The following is a 20,747-nucleotide window of genomic DNA, read 5'->3' as shown; positions in this document are numbered from 1 at the left end:
AGGTAGAGCTGCTACAGACCAGTCATGAGTTGGGAAAGCTATGTGCTATGTCTCAAAGTGCTATGTCTAGCTTCCAGGTCTGAAAATATCAATGTTTCTAGATCTAAAAGGCTCTGGGAAACACGACCTGTGTTAGGTGGCACAGAAGCCTTGTGATGAGTCTTAGCAACAACTCAGTTTTCACATATTGATGCATTGCAACCACTATAGCTCAACCAGCTGCATGTGTTTTAACAATCTGAAACCTGAGGACACTGACATGTAAAATGTAGGAAACGTACTAGGAGACACAATGAAGGCTTAATGGTCAAACATCTCAAGCATCACAACCCTAATTTGGCAGCAGAGGGAGCTCAGGGTACATGGGACACAATCTTTGCCACAGGAGCAGGTGCAGGGGGTGCCAAGTGTTTCTTTGCTCTTGTGTCTGGAGTTTTCCAATTCACCCATGTGGAAGACCACTTCAAGGAACCTTCAGCAACTAGGTTCGCATGCCTCTTATTTTCCTGGAGGGCAGATCCTAAAAATTAAAAGCCCATATTCTTCCTCAGAAGACAGGGGAGAAAGAAATCACACTTGGGACAAGTTGAAATCAATCCCAGAAGGACTGGTAGTCTCTCTATGCCGTTAAATTCTGACCTCCATGTGCTTCACTCACACAATCAGTTTCTCTCCATCCTAATTATTTTTTCCAAATTACTTTAGGTTGAAATTGTATGTGTGTGAATCCCAGCCCAAGTATCTCCTGTGAAGAGAAAACCAAACCAAACCTGATTTTACCATTTCTGAAATAATTGACAGTTGTATATTATTTTTGTCAATATTTATTATTTTAATAGGTAATTATTCTCTTGAGAAAAACATATCCTTTAACCAGGATTTGTCAAATTATTTTTTTTACATTTTATTAGGGGCTCATAAAACTCTTATCACAATCCATAAATATACATGCATCAATTGTATAAAGCACGTCTGTACATTCTTTGCACACCAGCCTGTATGATCATGAGGTGTACACGTGATCATGTATCAGATATCAAAGACCCAGAACAAAATAATATCTTTGTGAATGAAGAAGAGTGTGCAGTGGAGACCCAAAGCCCATTAATAGACAATTGGACATCTCCTTACAGAAAGGTCACAAGAAAGAGAAGAGCCAGTCAGGGTGCACTACAGCACCGATGAAACAAACAACTTTCCTCTAGTTCTTTAATGCTTCTCCCCCCACTATCATGGCCTCAATCCTACCTTATAAATCTTAGTAGACCAGAATATTTACACTGCTACAGATAAGATCTCGCAACACAGGGAATCCAGGACAGATAAACCGCTCAGAACCAACAATGAGAATAGAGATATCAAGAGAGTAATGGGAAGGTGGGAGTAGAAAGAGGAAATCAATCACAAGGATTGACATAGAACTCCCTCCCAGTGGGACAAACAGCAGAAAAGTAGGTGAAGTGAGACAGCAGACAATGCAAAATATGAAAATCATAATTTATAATTTATCAAGGTTCATGAAAGAGGGAGAGTGGGAGAGGGAGGGGAAAATGAGGAACTGATATCAAGGGCTCCAGTACAAAGCAAACGCTTTGAAAATGATGATGGCAGCATATGTACAAATGTGCTTGACAATGGATGAATGCATGAATTGTGATAAGAGCCCTAAGAGCCCCCAATAAAAGTATTTAATAAAAAAGAAAGCATTAGTATTGTAAAGCATAATACCTAGATTTTGGAGAGCACAATCAACTCCTCAAGCATGGGAGACTTCCTCTAGTTTTTGGAAGATGCCCTGGAAACGTCCCGATGTGTTATGCAAATTCACAGACAGCATTGGCTTCTCTGGGTATGTAGAGACCTTCAGCATCTACAGAACTTCTAAGTTTAACTCAGTACCTTAAAATTCTTGGTGTGCAAAAGATTTGTGAAGGGAAGGCAAGCTTGATTCAAGGCAAGACAAACCTGCAGGGAAGGAGCGAGACTCAGGAGCCGCTGTCATATTCAGCTCAAGGGGACAATTAAGGGAAGGTCTAGAAGGGGCTGGGGAGGGTTTTACTTTTAGCATATGAATTTTCTTTTCCAAAAGATAATTTAAAAGAGAATTAGACAAGGGAAGCTTGTGTCAGATTAAATATATATTTCTAGGGGAATATTTATTTAACTGCATCAAGAAATGAATAAGCACCACACTTAAGGGGTGGAGAGGAGGAGGGCACATTTCAAGGCACTGTCTCTAACTGTAGGTTGACATTTCCATTAAGTCAATTCTTTCTCTTAACAACCCTATAGAATAGGGCTGCCCTTGTAGGCTTCTGAGTCTATAAATCTTCATGGGTGTGTAGAGAATTCTTCCCCCTGCAGAGCCATTGGAGATTTAGAATGACTGACCTTGCATTTAGCAGCACACTGCATAATGAACCCCACACGCAGGGCTTTCCAAGATATCTAGAACATTCTTATCTACTCTTGGAGTGACTCTCTTAGAAGTCATTCAACATTACTTATGACTATATAGGCAGAAGGTATGCAAATAGACCCCTCCCCTGCTGAGGAAAACCATCCAAGTCCCAACTCTGAAGCTCTTGGACAGTTGCTCCACCTCTGGAATTCCAAGGTACCCCCATTCAAGACTGAACAAATCAAGTCACAATGGAATCTCTATTGAGCTCAATTTTCCTTTTTGGAATTTCAAAAGATGCTTTGATGCAGAGAAAGTGTGCATGAGGGGGCATGAGTGAGAGGCAGTAAATATGATTTTCAGGATCAGGATGTCTGTGTGTTTGCAGGTGTCCAGTGTGAGGTGGAGCTATGGCATCTGAGGGAGACTTGAGGCAGTCGGAGGCTTCTCTGATATTCTCCCGTACAGTCTCTGCATTCATTGCCTGTATTTATAATATACACTGGATCTGCCTAGCCCCAGAGAAGGGGCGGCAGTGGGTTTCATACATGAATAGTGTTGGTAGGACTCTCCGAAGGGCCAATTCACCATCTCCAAAGACAATGGTAAGGACATACTATAACTTCAAATGGACAACCTGAACTTCAAGGACACAGTTTTGTATTTCTGTGCAAAAGATGCACAGTATGGTAGTTACATAATCTGGTGTGAATTTGGTACTTCATAGGATAAAGAGGGAAGGGTTGGAGTCTGTCAATTGGATCATAGCCAATGAAGCCTCTGCGTGGGCATGGCCTTCTGAGAATTCTGGGAAATCCCGTATTCCATCTTGGAGGTGGAAGAGAGATTCTCTAATCCCTGGGAGACACCCTACTGACAAGGGTGACTCTCTGTGAGACATCCCTGAATAGAAGCCACATGGACCTACCCCATGCAGCCCTGGGTTCTGGAGAAGACATGTAGAGACCCGTCTCCGCTGAAAAGCTTACAATGCCACTGGATCCAAAGACTTTCTGCCCACTGGCCTGTGACCATCTTGCATTCTGGATCATTGTATGTATTTCATAAGTATGAAGAGGAATTTATACATTGGTATCCGACACATGGGCTAATAATGGACTTATGGGCTTGGCCCTAACTGGGGTTAAGATGCTTTCTAAATGTACAATTGCCCTTTATATTAAATCTCTTATACACAATATACGTGTGTCTATGGATTGGTTTCTCTAGTCTACCCAGACCAACGCACACAGTGAGGAGAAGTCAGAGTTAACCCAGACATGAATGTACCCTAGTGGAAGAGGTTAGGCTGCAGGAACCCCTCAGGATCTGCAGAGCACAGGACTCAGACCCAGGAGTAGGTCCAAATGGAGCTTCACTACTGGCTTCCTGTTGTGTCTGGGGATTCTTCTCCTTCTCAGCATCCCTCAGGGAATCAGTGCATCTCCTCCCGTCTTTCTGAAACACTCACCCAATCTCCCTCTGATGATAGGATGATTTCAAACTTAGCTTGTTTCGTTTTTCCCTTGAATTGTCTCAAATTTCCCATGTAATTGGTAATTCCTGCATCTAGGACAAATTCTGTTCAAATCATCGGCTTCATCAAAAACTTTACCCCTTGCTTTCAATAACCCTCCTGTATTCCCTCCTTCCTCGGGATAACAGTCCCTGCTGTGCAAAGGATCTCACTTTATTATCTTTGTATGTGTGTGTGTGTGTATATATATATATATATTTCCACACAACATACTACATGAACTTACCACCAGTAGCCCAATCCTAGATCAAGTCACCTCTCTCCATTCATCCAAATGGAGACTTTCTTCTCTGAGTTCATTCATTTTATTCATTCACAGCTCCTGTCTGTCCTTGTCCACCACAGGCTAATTTGAGAGTCAGTGTTTTTTTCTCCAAAGGCTGTTTAATTTAGCAGTTGTGCATATTGATACAAGAGTAGGAAAAGGGAGATAAGACACATTTTATGCTTAGTCTCAACATGCCTCCACAGACCTCACCTCCCTTCCTGCCCTATGTCCCCTTGTGCATGGGCTATAAGCATCCTATTCTGTACAGGGCACCCACAGGTTCCCTTCAAGTTCTGTCAGAATATCCTTCTCTAGAGACATGCCCAGGGACTGATTTTCTGTCAATCAGTACTGTGACTGCTGTAGTTATGATCACATATTTCTGAGTCAGGCACACACAGAGGGAAAGGCTATGGGTACCCAGACACATACACCCATACAGGGAGAGGGCGGGGCTCAGGGGTCACTCAAGCCCACAGATAACAGGGACCCTCAGGGGAGAAATGTAGAGGAGCCTAAGAAGGATTAGTAAAATTAGGTACCTATTTCCTCTACCTGCAGAGAAAATGTCTCTGCCACACACCTCCACATTCTTGTAGCTCAGTGTGTATATTCTTGTATGCACTTTGTCTGTTTTTTTGTATGTGCTAGTACACATGAACTACTCTGTGCCTTAATATGTTATACTATGTGACAGAACTTGTAGTCTGTTCTGCATTGATTCTATTATTATAATTCTAGTATATTTTAGTGTGTCTTTGTGGGTTTTTTTCTTAAGTAAATGCATGTATATTTATTAATCTGAGGGTATTGTATGAAGATTTGTTAGTTCTAGTATATGTGCTGATTTGTTCATAGTAGGCATGTGTATGTTAATATGACTGTTAAAACACAAATGTCATTATGTGAGTTTCCTGCTTGCGTGTGTTCAGTCCAACCCATGTGAGCTCTTCAAACTTTATGAGCTCACATCTCCTTGAATAAAATACTTTATTGAGTGTTAAGAAATTACTAAGCATGGGGGAATCCATTAGAGGCCCATAGTAATATGCACAGCAGAGTACGCTAATCCGTGAAACTTCTTTTTAAAGTGGACAATAAGAAACAGAAGGACATGAACAGCAAATCCTAGAGGTGAACTAGTCAATGCAGAGACATCCTTAACTAGGAAACAGGCCCAGAGGGATGTTTATTTTCTCCTCTCTGAAGCTCTTGTGTTTATGGATGGCAATGATAAAGCCTTTGTAAAAGAATGCACGCTACACTCAAAGGATGTCTAGTTGTAGGTACATGGGTGATGCCAAGAGCCAACGTGAATGCAGAAGTTTAAAGGTAAATGAGATGGATCAAGGAAAAGGATGACTTATCTTCCATCATCTTTGCCCAGAGAATGGGGTTCAAGCTCTCTAAATAAGGTTAACTGATGAAAAATAACACAAACTATTGGAGAGGGCTTACTCCTATTCCTTTCAAACAGCTAAAAGAACTCAAGGTTGCTTGTGCCCAATATGGCCCAACTGCCTCTTTTACTCAATCTTTATTAGATACACTTTCCTTCGAGGTGCTTCCCGCCGCAGAATGGAAACAATTGGCTTTTGAAAATGCAAATACTGCCTGCCAGGCAGCGCTGAGACCTTTTGGAAAAAAGGGCAACCTGTCCGATTATATCAGACTATGCTCAGACATTGAACCTTTCTTTACTCAGGGGCTTGCGATAGCAGCTGCTTTGTAAGGAAAAACAGTAAAGGAGGGTTAATGATACTATGGAACTTATGGGAGCCCTGCAGGCTGGGCTCCCTTCCCCCTCTGCTATTCCAGCCAATACATATAAGATCATTTTAGATTTAAAAGATTGTTTTTATACCACGCCCTTGGATCCAAAATATTGTAAGAGATTTGCCTTTAGTGTCCCTTCCACCAACTTCAAAGAGCCTATGAAGAGATATCATTGGCTTGTTTTGCCTGGAGGAATGGCCCCAACCCGCTATTAATATGGGGAGGAGGGCATGTTTGGGTTTTTACACAGGATGCTGATGGAGCATGGGGGCTGCCTGAATGGTTGGTGCAGTTTGCAAACCATGCAGATGGTAATTTGCCTCAGAGTGCTTCTGGGGACATGGCTCAGTGAGAAGTACTAGGCTTAAGTTTCTGATCCACCACTCTTACTTCCTGCTGTCTGGGAAGGTCTGGAAATCAAGATGTGGGTTAATGACTCACGCCCTCCCTGTACAAAGTGAAGGAAATGTTATTCCACCCACTCCACAGTCTTTTTCCTCATGTAGACTAGAGATTCAAAAGAATAATAAAACCATATTGTGGAGATCGTGTCTCACAGACAAGCCCATCAGGTATAACGTCACAAAAGAGAGATATATCATCGATTGGTCTGTTAACCAGGACAATACTAAAAAAAAAAACACTGCCAAATGGGAAAAGGGGCTGTCTGCAGGGCTTTGGTGGTCAGATTTGGGTTTTCCACAAACTCAGTGGTGGAAAATAGGGGCTGCTTAGGGGGACATGAAGCTTATGGGCCCTACCTCCAGACCACAGGGAAATGTTACTGCCTGCGTACCATCGCCTTATGTACTTTTGGCAGGGAATATTACTATAGATCATGATGACTCTAAGTTTAACAGGTCTTGTAATAACTGCAATTTGTCTAATTGTATTACCTGGTCCCCTGAAGGTATTGTCATCGCCATTTTATATCAACCTTCTTTTGTTATGCTGCCAGTGAATATTACTGGGCCTTGGTATTCAGAAAGAGGGTTACAGGTATTAGAAGAGACTGAAAAAGCATCAACCAGATTTAAGTGTTTTGTAGGTTTGCTTATAGCAAGTATTTTAGCTATATTAAGTTTAGTTGCTACTGCTACTACTGCAGCAATTGTACTTTCACAAATCTTACAAACTGCCCACTGTGGAAATGAATTATCCAAAGATGTGACTAATGTTTTGGGTACTCAAGAAGATATAGACAGGAAGTTAGAACAAAAAGTAAATGCTCTTTATGACATGGTCATGTATTTAGGAGACGAGGTGCAGGGGCTTAAGGCCAGGTCTAGTCTACAGTGCCATGCTGTACATACATGGATCTGTGTTACACCTAAATAGTACACTAACAGTCAGTATAGCTGGATTAAAGTGTAGAATCATCTTCAAGGTACTTGGCACAATGCTAATGAGTCTTTAGATTGATTACAACTCCATCAAGAAATATTAGCCATAAAAGATGCTAAGTCTCTTTATTTTGATGTCGACAAGGTTGCTGAGGATTGGCTCCAGCATTTTCAAGATTCTTTCCCTTCGTTAGGAAATCTCAGAGGCCTACCTCACATGCTTTTTCTCTAGTCACAGCGGGAGTGTGTGTATTGTTTATCTTATGCATACTCCCTATGATACTGCACAAGGTTATGGTTGAATTATTGGCTTTAGGAACAAAATTACAGGAAGTACACCTGCATACTTCACTCCCTCCCCAAACAGGAGTATAAGGCAGAGGCTGGTTAGTCAGACGGGTAAAATCGAGTCTGAGTATTCCAACCTAAGACAGGTCATAGTCTCCTGCAGACAGTGACTGATGACGGGTAAGGGCGATTTCAGGACTTCACAACCTAAGACAGACACAGTGATCTGCTGACGTTTTGAGTAAAGACGTCTTCAGTAAATAAAAAAGCGGGGGCTGTTGAAGGCCATTAAGACTCAGCTTTGAAACAGCTGATAACTCTCATGAACTATGTGTCAGTGTTTGCTGATTTCTTCTGTGACTTTACGTTTTGAACATACTGTTAAGAACAAGAACAACAAAAAAAAAAGAACAAGAAAGTATGCAAAGTCTGGGAAGATACGTTGTTTAATTTTCTCAGGGATGTCTGCCTTGGCAGAAGACAAAATTGCTATGTGTAGCAAATGTGCTTGCTTAACAATGAGATAATAAACCCCGGGTTGTTTCTGCATGGATAAAAGGAGTATGTAAAACAAACCCGAAGCTTCAGTATTCACTGTTGCCCTCCCAATACTTTTAATCTCTTCTTTTTACCCTAATAATCATTCCCCCTCTTTCAGGACGGTTTGACTCCTGAGCTGGCTCCGACAGCCCCTCCTTGATCAAAATTCTTAATCTAAAGCTTGAGTAAATTTTAACTCCTTCCAGAAAAAAAATTGGTTGGTGTATAGAAAAAAGACCAAACAAACAAATATCCTGAATACTGAAAGTATAACAGTCAAGAGATCAATCATTGCATTAGATAAATCTGCTGAACAATGCCTCTTTAGAGTATTGAAAGGAAAAGATATTACCTGGAGGACTGGTTTCACCTGACCAAAGCAGGCTATTGTCAATTGACTCTTGTGCATTTGAAAGATGAACAAAGGAAGGCTGAAGAAGAATGAATATATTAGAATTGTAGTTCTGGACAAGAATGTCCCACATACCATGGACATGCAAAGGACAAACAAGTCTGTTTTGGAAGATGTAATGTCAGAGTGCTACTTAGAGGCAAGGATGGTGAGAGTTCATATTATATACTTTGGACATATATCAGAAAAGATCATTCCTCGAAAAGGATATTTTGTTTGGTAAAGATGACGGGCAGTGAAAAACATGAATCCCACTACCAAATGGATTAACAAAGTGACTGCGACAAATGGTTCACCAAACCCGAAGAATGATATTCCTGCTCAAATTGCCTAATGCACAGAGAGGACCATAGGGCCATCCCAATCACAAGACACGGCATCCCTTAATGACCCACAGCGCTATGAGGGACAACACTGTGGCACACTGTGGGAAATGTGCTCGATCTGACTTCACCACACTGGGGCAAAACTCTAAGGGCATGCAACAGAGCAGCAAGAGGAGCAAAGCAATGAAGTGCCCGGGAAATACAAAAAAACAGACTGAGTGGCCAAGGCATGGTACCACATCAGACTCAACCAACAGTAAAATACTCCTAATGATCAACGAACAAACCTGGAATGATTCTTAAGTCTTTTCTCTTTTTTTCCGGTGGTTGCTTCCTTTTTTGTTGTTGTTATTTTGCTCTGTCTTGTTTCTGTGCTTATTATTGTCTCCGCATGTCTGTCTAGATAAGATTGGCAGGATAAACACACCAGAGGAGACAACAATGGGGCTGATGGTTCTGGGGGGGGGGGATAAAGGAAACAGGGAAGTGGGGGAAAGGAAGTGGCTGTAAGCCTGGGGTCAAGGGCACAACAAGTGATCTAAAATCGACGTTGAGGAGAGTGTAGGATGCCTGGTAGGGCGTGATCAAGGGCAATGTAATGAGAGGAATTACTGAAAACTGATGAAGGCCAAACATGATAGTGGGACAAGAGGAAAGTAAAAGGAAATAGAGGAAAGAAGTAGGAGACAAAGGGCATTTATAGAGTTCTAAATACAGTCATTTACATATGTACACATATATATGACAAAAGGGTAACATATCTATGTAAATATATTTAAATTTTAAGTATAAAAGTAGCAGATAGACATTGGACCTCTACCCCAGTACTCTCTCAATGAAAGAAGACTTTGTTCTAATAACCTGGCATTCCATGATGCTCAGCTTCCTGACACAATCGATTAAGACAAAATGGTGCAGAAGCAAATATGGTGAAGAAAGTTGATGCTGCCTGGCTATCAAAAGATATAGCTTCTGGGGTCCTAAAGGCCATCAAACTGAGAAGCTACAAAGTCCACATGGAAGAAGCACACAAGCCTGTGTGATCATGAGGTGTCAATAGGATCAGGTATCTGGCATCAGAGACACAGAACAAAAAATCCTATCAATTTGAAAGAGGGGTAGTGTGGAGTGAGACCCAAAGTCTATCTGTAGGCAATTGGACACCCCCTTACAGAAGGGTGTGTTACACAGAAACAAAACCAGGACACTTGTGAATATATATAGATATGTGCATACATACATCTATTACATATACAATATATAATCATTATATATAAAACCATTATATATAATCATTATATATTATTATATATTCTATATAATGGATAGACATATAAAGCACAAAAGAATATAGCAGCTAATTTGTTCACACAGCTGTCCAGAGTGCTCAGTTCAACTCACTTCCGTGAAACATTTAATATACTGGAAGTCCTTCAACTCATGAGGGCCACTGGGTCCAAGGTCAAGGAAGCAGACAGGTGAGTCTTATGTACGGCAATGCAGGCAGTCTGGACACAGGCAGCAAACAAAGGGCAGATCATCAACAAAGAGCAAGAAGATAGGATCCAACAGTCCCAAGCTCAAGTGATGCATACATCAGCAACATGATGAAGCACTTCTCAAAGGAACCTCAAGCTCTAGTGACATGATCCACAGGTTGTTAGGCCAACACTTAGTGTAGCTCACAAGTTGTGGCAGAGAACTAGCAGGCGCACCCTGATCTGATGAGAAGAGTGCAAGAGAGAGAGAGGCACGGTTTGCCTAGCCATTTATCTCTTTGCCCTCCAATCAAACTGCAACATTATTTATACCATGTTCCTATGAGCCAGGTTGGCACAATAAACTAACCTATCAGAATGGGTCACAAGGATGAGCCAGTTAGGGTTCAGTATAACACCTATGAAACATACAACTTTTCTCTAGTTGTTTAGTGCTCCCCCCACCCCACAATCATGACCCCAAATCTACTGTACGAAACTGGCTAGACCAGAGAATGCACATGGGTACCGAAAAGAGCTAGAAACACAGGGAATCAAGGGCAGATAAACCCATCAGGACCAATAATCAGAGTGGCAATACCAGGAGAGTAAGGGGTAGGTGAGGGGTGAAAGGGGAAATGAACACAATGATCTACATATAACCCCTTCTCAGGGGGATGGACAACAGAAAAGTGGGTGAAGGGAGACATCAGACAGTATAAGACACGAAAAAGCAATAAAAAATTATAATTTATCAGGGCTTCATGAGGGAAGAATAAAATGAGCTGATACAGCGCTCAAGTAGAAAGAAAATGTTTTGAAAGTGATGATAGCAACATGTACAAATGTGTGTAACACAATTGATATATGCATGGATTGTAATACAAGCTGTACAAGCCCCTGATAAAATGAGTTAAAATAAATAAATTTTTTAAAAACATGCGTTCATCCTCAATTATGAGGATGGCACAGGAGAGTGCAATGTTTTGTTCTGTTGTGCAATGGGTCCCAGTGAGATGGCACTGACTCAATGACAGCTGATATGACAACAGTCTCAGAAACCACAAATATACACCCAGCGCAAACACAAAGACATTAGTGTGTTATGTTTACAAAAGATATTATTTCTCTCATGAAAAAAAGGGAAGAGGTTTCTTCAGTTAAAAAAAGTTGGAACAAACAAGGTGACAACAAAATCACTGAGGCATTTCCACCCCTCATTAGTCCATTCTTTTGGTGAGCTGAAGGCAGTTCTCTAAGGGCCTCACAGCATGCCAGGTGGCAGAGTACTTTCAGGAACATGGGCTCTAGTCTAAAACAACACACTCACTAAGTGGTGAGCAGCTATTTGTCTGTCTAGGAAACTGTAAATCATGCAGTCCTGTACACTGAGGGTTCAGCTGGAAGTTCAGAGGATCCAGCAGAGCAAGAGACTGACAATAATTACTCACTGGATTGCAGGATGCTTAGAAGGTCTATAATCAATTGAATCAAAATAAAATTTCTTGAGAAACTTCCAGCCTAACTGTAAGATAGATGAAAACTAAAAATTCTGGCAGCTAGAGTATTCACATAAGATTAATAAGCACTTTTTTACTGTTTTGTTGCTTAAGTTCAACTTATTGGGTTCCAACATAACAATAGTTTTTAGAGCACTTAGTAACATTTTCTATGAGACAAGAAATAACCTGATACCCATGTCAGATGACGATATTTTAAGAAAACTATAGACGAGTGTTGATAATGGATCTGAATGAAAAAGTTATTTTTAAAATAGGAAACTGAGTCAGACAATATATTAAAATAAGCATGCATCAAGATTAATTCTAATTCATCCCAGAATTGATTTAACACAAGAAAATGAACACTCAAATATGCCTAGTGATGGGGGAAAAGTCAATTATCTAAATTGACACAGAATGAATAATAAACAAAGTAAAAAGCTTTTCATGTTAAAAAAAAACAACTACAAATCTAACATGAAATAGGTAAAACTCAATATGCTAATATACATTCTTGTAAAAAAAACTTTGAAAATGTCACATGTAAGAGAAAGAGAAAAAAGTTCACCCCATCGCAGAATCAGGATAAACATACATATCCATTTTCACCACTCATATTAAAAATGATACTAGCTAGATTGATCAGAAAAAAAGAATTAATAAAAAGAAGAAAATGACTTCCAAAAAGAAGAAAAGAAAATTCCTTATTCATCATAAATTGAAGATGTCATGTAAAAAAGTTGCCAATTGAAGGCAAACAAGCGGCCATCTAGCTCGGAAACAACAAAGCCCACAGAGAAGTGCGCAACCTAAGCGAATACAAGGTGTTGAACGGACCAGGTGGCAGACACCAAGAACAAAAACCATCATTGTGTGATCACCTTCCTCTAATCTCTGGGGGATGGGCAATGGGAAGGTGGGTGAGGGGAGAGGCCTGGAAGTATAAGATAACATAATAATTTATAAACTATTAAGGGTTCATGGGGGAGGGGAGAGCGGGGAGGGAAGGGAAGGGATAAAAAGGAAAACGAGCTTATTCCAGGAACCCAAGTGGAAGGAGAATTTTGAGAATAACGAGGGCAACTAATGTATAAGGGTGCTTTACTCAATTGATATATTTATGCATTGTGATAAGGGTTGTATGAGCCCCAATAAAAAGATTTATTAAATTTTTTAAAAGTTGCCAAATAGGTCATAAATACTATATATAGGTAGTAAATGTTAAAATGTTCTAGGCAACATTTCAACACACAAAAATACTTGGTACTTAAACCCCTAATGATAAACTGCTAATCTCCAACTCCCAAACCATTAACCCTTACATATTAAGATGCTGACCATCTTTCAAACACACCTATACCCTTCTAAAACACAAGAGGAGGAGGAGGTGATGCTGTTTGCCAGAGAGCAGGGAGAGCCGGCCAGCCTGCCTGCAGGGCTAAAATGGGCAAAAGCAGTACTAGGAGATTTATATATGCAGTTAGCAGGTAGCACACATTTTGCCCTAACAAAACTACTGGTAAACATCCTTAGTTGTTATCAAAAAGGATACTACAAAAACGTGTATGGTACACACACATGCACTTATGTACACACCAAAATCACATAAATAATGAAATTGAAAATAGATTTTTGTGTGTGTGAAACATTTTGAAACAATGATAAGATCTACAAAAATAAAATGGGATCCAACTCAACTATTCAAGTTTGTGAGACAGGTGGGAAAGCCTGGGGACCCCAGGGTGGGAGAGTGCCGACAGCGGGCCAGGGATCCAAACGGCATGCTGACACACAAGTGCACAATGTGAGCATCTCCAACCCATTTTCCTAACAGGACCTCCTCATTGACCACCTAGGTAGTGTCGAGAAAAACAAGTCCCCACTCAGTGGCTGGCCTACACACCTTTTCCAGCATGTGGCTGCCCGGGGTTCAAGGCTAGGGGCGATCAGGGAGTGTGGAGGCAGCTCCAATCATTCCCTCTCACCTCCTTCCTCTCTCCTGTCCTCCCTCCTCTACTCCTGCCCCTCACCCCTCCACCCCCATCTTACAAGGAAGATTAGATCAAATCATCCGACATTGAAGGATTAAAAAGTGACATCACTATGAACACTTGGCCACCACAAGCCAGTTATCCCTGTGGTAACTTTTCCAACACTTCCTGCTGAAACCCCAACAGGTCAGAGGGATCTAGAGGTCCTTCTTTCATGGTCTAAATTCCTACTAAAAATCAAGATCCAGTGAGCTTCAACAATTTCTGCTCCAGGGGAGATTTCTGTCCTCCCTCAGCTCGCCTTAGGACACCTACATTACCTTTACCAGGTGTACCGTCCCAGTCAAACAACCCACCTGACCCTGCTAAGTCCCTGCCTGCTCCAGGGAGGAGTCCCAAGGAGGCTGCAGCTAAGGCTCAAAGGGAGCACAGCAAGAAATGCCAATGCAGCGGCAAGGAGACCTACTGTGTGTTATGTGCACAAGATGCTCCAGTAGGTCCACTCAGACTCCAGTATCTCGTTCAGGGCCATGAACGTTGTGCACTCGTTGATCAAAGACACCTTTGGGCACATCGCCGACCAGGCATCTCAACTGGCACATTCCAAACTACTCCACCATCACAGCCTGCGACATCCTGGTGACCATGAGCCTGCTGCTGCCTGGACAGCTGGCAGAGGCGCCTTGGCCAAGGGCCCCAGGGCCAACGCCCACTACACCAGCCCCAAATAAATTGTCCTTCAGCCTCACAACGTTCAAACGCCAAGGGCCCATTTCAGGGTCACTTCCAGTTTCATCCCCCAAATAGAGGTTGAACACCTTAACATTACCTTGTTTTTGGTTCCTTTGTTTCAGTTTGGTTTTTGATTCTTCTGTGCATAGTTTAGTTAGATTACTTTTGTGATGGAGAGCATCTTTCTTTCTTTTTAACATGTTTTGGGGCACTTAATCCACATATCCCACATAATCCCACAATTCAGCCATCTTAAGCATTCCACAATCATTACCACAATCGATTTCACATCGTCTATTTTCCCACTATGATTAAATCGCCTTTAAGCAGACTTATTAGTCACCTTCAGTTGTAGTGTTCAGTCCCCTCAATCCTTCATTCTTACTCCCCAAGTCCCCTCACCCTCCCCAACTCCGCCAGCGACCCACCCCGACCCCACCCAGGCATCCTTACAGACACTCGCATGTTATTTCATCTCTAGGCATCCACTCCTTTTGTGCTTCACAAACTGAACCCAACAGAAACAATAAAGAATAGAAAGGAAATGAAATGGGAATGATTTTAAAAACCTTAGTAATATATAGATAGAAATAAAAACAAAGAGTAAGAAGAAAGGGCGGCCACCAATATTTTAAAGCCAGGGAAGACGTTTCTGTCACGGACCAGCAAGAGATCTTGCGCCTAGAACAGACTCTGGTCGGGTCCAGAGAGAGGTCAGCAGAACAAGATCCCGGGCTCACCTTTGAGCTGAGGAGGCACAAGGAGTCTCGGGAGGAGGCATCGCTGTGCGGAAGGAAACAAGGGAGGGGGGTTAGGAGACCCGCAAAGAGAGAATCAGGGAACCCCGAAGCCCCAAACCCCAGCCGGGATCCCCTTTCTCCAACAGGGACTCCCACCATGAACCACAACCAATCTGAAAGCAGGGAAATAGGACCGGCCTTGGGGACACCCGCCCACCTCTCACCAAGAGAAGCGCTGGCAGGGTTCCTGGGGGAGAGAAAGGGCGCTTGCACCCTAGTCAGCTGGAATAAAACAGCCTCCGCCCACATACATGTCCCGGAGCCCAGAGCCTCCCACCTGGGAGCGCCAGCAACAGGGTGCTCAGGCTGTGGACGCTTCTCTGGCACCGCAAGCAGAGCACCGACAGTGGAATCCTTGCAGTGAGTTGCAGTTCAGAATAAGACACCGCCACTTCCCGCCCTGTCTGGGCGTGACCCGGGGTGGGAGGAGCTGGCGGGGTCAGAGAGGGGTAGGGGTCTGCCTTCACTTCCTCTCAAGGCAGCTCTTTCCCCGCCCATTTCTGCTGAGATGCCAGCACAGGCGCCTGGTGAGGGGGTGGGCGGGGCCTGGCCGGCTTGGGGCGGGGCTCGGGGAGGAGCCAGAGAGGAGAGAGGCGGTCCACGCCAAAGGGTCCACACCTGTGGCTGAAACTCCAGCGGCAAAGACTCAGATAACAATGGCTGAGGCACCAGTAATTTGGCCGTTTGCAGAGGGAGTGCATGGGTGACATGGTTGAGATAGAACCATGTACGTTGGGTGTGGATGTGTATCCTCCTAACAAACTGGAAACACCCAACCCCCCAACTCTGCCAAAGTGTTAATGGGGCTGAAGCAAGAACTGAGGGTCCCTGCTTAACATATGAGTTCAAACAGTTACCGTACCATGGGCTCAGAAGATAAAGGGGGGCCTGGCCTCTATCACTTTCTGTTTATAAGGACAGGACTCCCTCATATGCAAATTATCTTTCAGGCACTAGGGTACAATTTCACCCTTGGGGTGGGAAAACTATCAGTTCTCTACAGACAGGGCTGTGGGTCTCTTGGGAAACAGAGCTGTGGTCTAAAGATGCTATTGCTGTGTGTTCTGCTGTGCCTGTGACAGTTCCCCAAGGTGAGAGATTCAGATATCCGACCTGGGTCTATGGAGATAGTTGTGACTGACATGGAATTTTCTTTTTTTAATTTGCAGGCGTCCTGTCCCAGGTGCAGCTTCAGGAGTCGGGTCCAGGACTGGTGAAGCCCTCCCAGAAGCTGTCCCTCACCTGCATTGTCTCTGGTTTCTCCATAACAAGCAGTGTTTACTGTTGGAGCTGGATCCGCCAGACCTCGGGGAAGGGGCTGCAGTGGATGGGGTGCATAGATTATGGTGGTAATACAGGTTATAACCCGTCCTTCCAAAGCCGACTCTCCATCACCAGAGACACATCGAAGAATCAGTTCTCCCGGCAGCTGAGCTCCGTGACCGCTGAGGACACGGCTACGTATTACTGTGCAAGGAGCACAGTGAGGGGAAGTCAGTGTGAGCCCAGACACAAACCTCCCCTGCAGGGAAGACACTGGGCTGCAGGGGGCGCAGAGAACCCAGCCTTAGACAGGCACAGATGGATGACAGGGAGGATTTCCTGTGGAATTAGGGCTTTCTCACTTAACTCTTAGCCTCCCCTGGCACAGGTTTTCATTTTGCCATCTTTTTATCTATTTTACATTGGGATGCAAAGTTCAATGTCAGTAGTTTGAAATCACCAGCTCCTCCAAGCGAGAAAGATGAGGCTGTTTGCTCCTCCAAAAGATTAACAGTGTCTGACACCCTACGGAGCAGTTCTACTCTGTCCTAGAATCACTGTGATTCGGGATTCAACGGTGCCAATGGCTTATAGTTATCGAATTTCTGAATTTGCATCTTGTTTTGTTTATTTATGTCCATTAATTTGTTTTCTGTGTATTCTGCATTGTGTTTAATCATACTTCATATTATTATCAGGAATTGTTCTATTTTTAAAAATTGTTCTATTTTTTCCATCATCCTGGTCTCCACAAAACTTCATATATCATATTCTCATTTTAATTATATCATCCTTTTCTGTGACATCTTTTATATTATTTTAAAAATCTTTCTTAACATGTTAATGGTTTTCCTTTTAAATATATTTTTCCTGATTGTGCTTCAATTTACAAGGTTCTTTTATAAAAATAACCTTATTCTCCCTTCAAGTTGAATTACTCCCCTTCTTGTGTACTGCACACATATAACTGTTGATTTCTGTTAAACCAGTGTCGGAAGTCACTGACAAAAGCTCAGCTCACACACAGGCTCTGTGTGCAACAGTAGTTTGCTCACAGAGAAGAGACAGAGCCGGCTCACCATCAGAGTAGGCAGCAGTCCTCACAGCCAGTGGTTTCACTCTGTGGCCAGTGCAGGGAGGGAGGTTTGCAAGCATCCCTCCTTTGTGCTGCAGTTGAAGAACAGCAAACATAGAGAAATAAGGCTGTGCTGTGAGCTGAAATCTCCTTGAAGGCAGGGAGTAGGTGTTTTTTGTTGTTTCTTGCTGTATTCAATATCATGCATATGACAAGCAGTTTGCGTGTTCAGCATGAGCCACAGGGCGTGTTGCAGGACACCAGCTACTAAAGAGTGCTTTTGGATCCAGAATATCCTGAGAAAGGCAGTCAACTGACAAGATCCTCACATTCCAGTAGCCAGACTGACACATCCGAAGCACACCTAGGTCTGTTATGGATTCCAAGGAAGGGCTGCTGACTGCACTTGGACTGCCTGCTTCCTCAATTTAAATTCTTATTGGAGTTTATCTCATGTATTTTGTCATTGGGGGATAGCATTCTTGAATTTCAGCGATATGTTTTTCTTTTTGATGGTAGATGAAAGCCAGAATTGATTAACATAAAGAGACAGCAAGTAGAATAGGGGTTTCTGGGACTACAGTGGAGTGGTGGTGGTGGTGGAATAAAGGGAGATGGTGCCACTAGTTGAGAAAGGAAGATGATGTTTTCAAGCTAATTGGGGTAGCAGTTGTATAATACTGCTTGATGCACTTGAACTACGGATGGATATGACAACTGCATTTGCTCCCAATAAAACAGTTTTGGAGGAAAAGTGAGACAATAAATAAAATATTAAATAAAGAATATTTATTCCATTGCTAACACTTTTTATAAATTCAAATTTCTGGCTTATATCATAATCTCTTTTCTGATTGAATATTTTAGCTAGTCTTTTGAAATGTTGTACCAGCAACACTCTCCATCATTTCTAATTGTGAGTAAAAAATGAAAACTATGTCATATTCTAAGTTATTTTTATCATATATGTGCTACAAAATAATATTTTCAACATTCTTCTCATACATAATTCAATGGAGAGGTACATAGTTTATTGTGCCAACCTGGCCGATAAACACTTATGGGGTCAATTGAAGGGCTGAGGGATAAATGGCTTGGTGAGCCTCGCCTTTCTAGTTCTAGGGTCACTTGTTTTCTGATGGTCAGACAAGGGTGCAGCTGCCTTAGACAGTTCCCTGCTTCATCTGGCAAGGCTCACTTCCTGCAAGAACATCCCTTAAGAGAAGCTGCATGGACCTACCCCCATGAAGCCCTGAGTGCTAGAACAGCTGAGGGGTGACCCTGCCTGTGCTGAGATGCTTACACATTCTCTTACTTGGCTTTCTTCCTGCCATCGGCCTCATTGTGCATGTTTTGTGAGATGGAAGAAGACTTTGTGGATTGGTGTTGGACATATGGGCTAATGTTGGAGTTGTGGGCTTGGGTACCACTGAGTTAGGATGTTTTCTTGATGTGCACTTAACCTTTATATAAAACTCTCTTATACATATGAGTTTCTGTGGATCATTTATCTAATGTACCCAGACTAACACAAATGGCATTAGATTATTATTGTGTTCAACAATTACCAACAGCTGCAAAATTCCCTCCCAAACGCATCACAGAAACCCATAAAAAGAATTCTCACTTGACAATTTCTTCCTTAACATGGAATAAATAACTCTATAACTCTCTTGCTTGAATTACTTTGAATAGAAATCTGCTTTAAGTATGGTTCCTATTTCTGTGGACAGAATGAACCCTAACCTCTGTTTAATACTTTGATTGTCTTTCAGGCAAATGTCTTTCTTGATTGATATTTTATTGTGGCATATATCTCATAACAATATCTATATAAATATCTACATGAATCGATCTCACTTCATTTCACTGCAACCAATTCAGAGTGTTCGCAACTTGTATCATTCTCTATGGCCCAAGCTTTTCACGGTGAGTGAGAGTCAGTGTGAGTCCAGACAGAAAACCAGTCTCAGGGAGAAAGCAGACTTGCATGGATGCTAAGGATCCACCAGCTCTGGACCAAGAGAAGATAGAAGTGAAGACAGGAGTCTGGGTAAGGACTGCAGTGCCTGGTCAGCTAGAACTGCTGTGCTGACCACTATGGTAGCTCTACTGCCCATGGCAGGAAACCTGCAGAGACAACTCCAGGTAATACTCCTGACCAAGAGTCTGAAAGCTCAGTACCAGAAAAGAATGTTGCTGAGGTACCCACAGTTGTGGAAGACAGTGTAAGTCCAGGAAACGCCTCTCGCTGTTAGCAGGCGCCTCTCAAAATACACTGAGCCCAATGCCCACCCTCGGTAATAACTCATGAGAGGATAAATGCACTTTTTCTTATTTCTGTGGTTTCTTTTAACCACACAATAACCATATTGTTAGGAAACCTTTTATTCCAACTCTAAATCTAGAAGATAGGGTTAAAGTATTTTTACTCCTTTCTAAATATTCTGAAATATCATAGGGCCAAGGAGCTTTATGGATGACATACTCTAGTTTCCCTATGTGTTCAGATGTATGGAAAGATTCAGGTAGGCCTGGTCTTGTTACCTAAATATCGTGAGGATAGAGATTGTCTTTAATTTCAATAGAACATCTGGGTATTTTGATGGAAATGACATAAAGCTACATTAAACATGAAATCTGCACAGATGTTTGTATGATTGCTAGAGTGAAGACCTCAGGGAGAAGACTGTATTCTCCCATGGCTGTCAGGGTAGCCAGCGCCTCACAAATCATCCCAGGTCTGGTAGGCACAATTGTACAGTGATAATAATTAAAGATTATAGTAAACTCATAGAGAATTACAGGCGATAGAAGAAAGAGTAAAATGATGGAATCAGACAAATTTCATGTTAGCATGCTCACCATAGCCCCGCTCCGTGATTCCCATAGAGATGGGAGACCTGAGGGCAGGAGAGTGAGGGGAAGGAGAACAAGGGGAGAGGGGACACGGAAGCGAGGACCGCAGAGGAGAGCACCACGGGAGAGAGATTCTTTATTTCTAACCAAGATTTA

At 42.4% G+C, this 20,747-nt stretch overlaps 1 long non-coding RNA gene across 2 annotated transcripts in view; it reads right to left on the bottom strand.

Annotated features, from left to right (window-relative positions):
• LOC142436777 (uncharacterized) overlaps nt 1–15,807 on the bottom strand; it is a 45,221-nt gene extending 29,414 nt beyond the window's left edge. For both annotated transcript variants that reach the window (XR_012782107.1, XR_012782108.1), the window contains exons 1-2: nt 15,672–15,807; nt 15,335–15,377 (exon numbers count right to left, since the gene is read on the bottom strand). This is a non-coding gene — a long non-coding RNA (uncharacterized LOC142436777). The remainder of the gene's footprint in view (nt 1–15,334; nt 15,378–15,671) is intronic.
• Nucleotides 15,808–20,747: the final 4,940 nt, after the last annotated feature.

This window comes from Tenrec ecaudatus, unplaced genomic scaffold (assembly GCF_050624435.1).
Source record: "Tenrec ecaudatus isolate mTenEca1 unplaced genomic scaffold, mTenEca1.hap1 Scaffold_613, whole genome shotgun sequence".
Lineage (NCBI taxonomy): Eukaryota > Metazoa > Chordata > Mammalia > Afrosoricida > Tenrecidae > Tenrec > Tenrec ecaudatus.
This window is presented reverse-complemented; position numbering and strand designations above follow the sequence as displayed.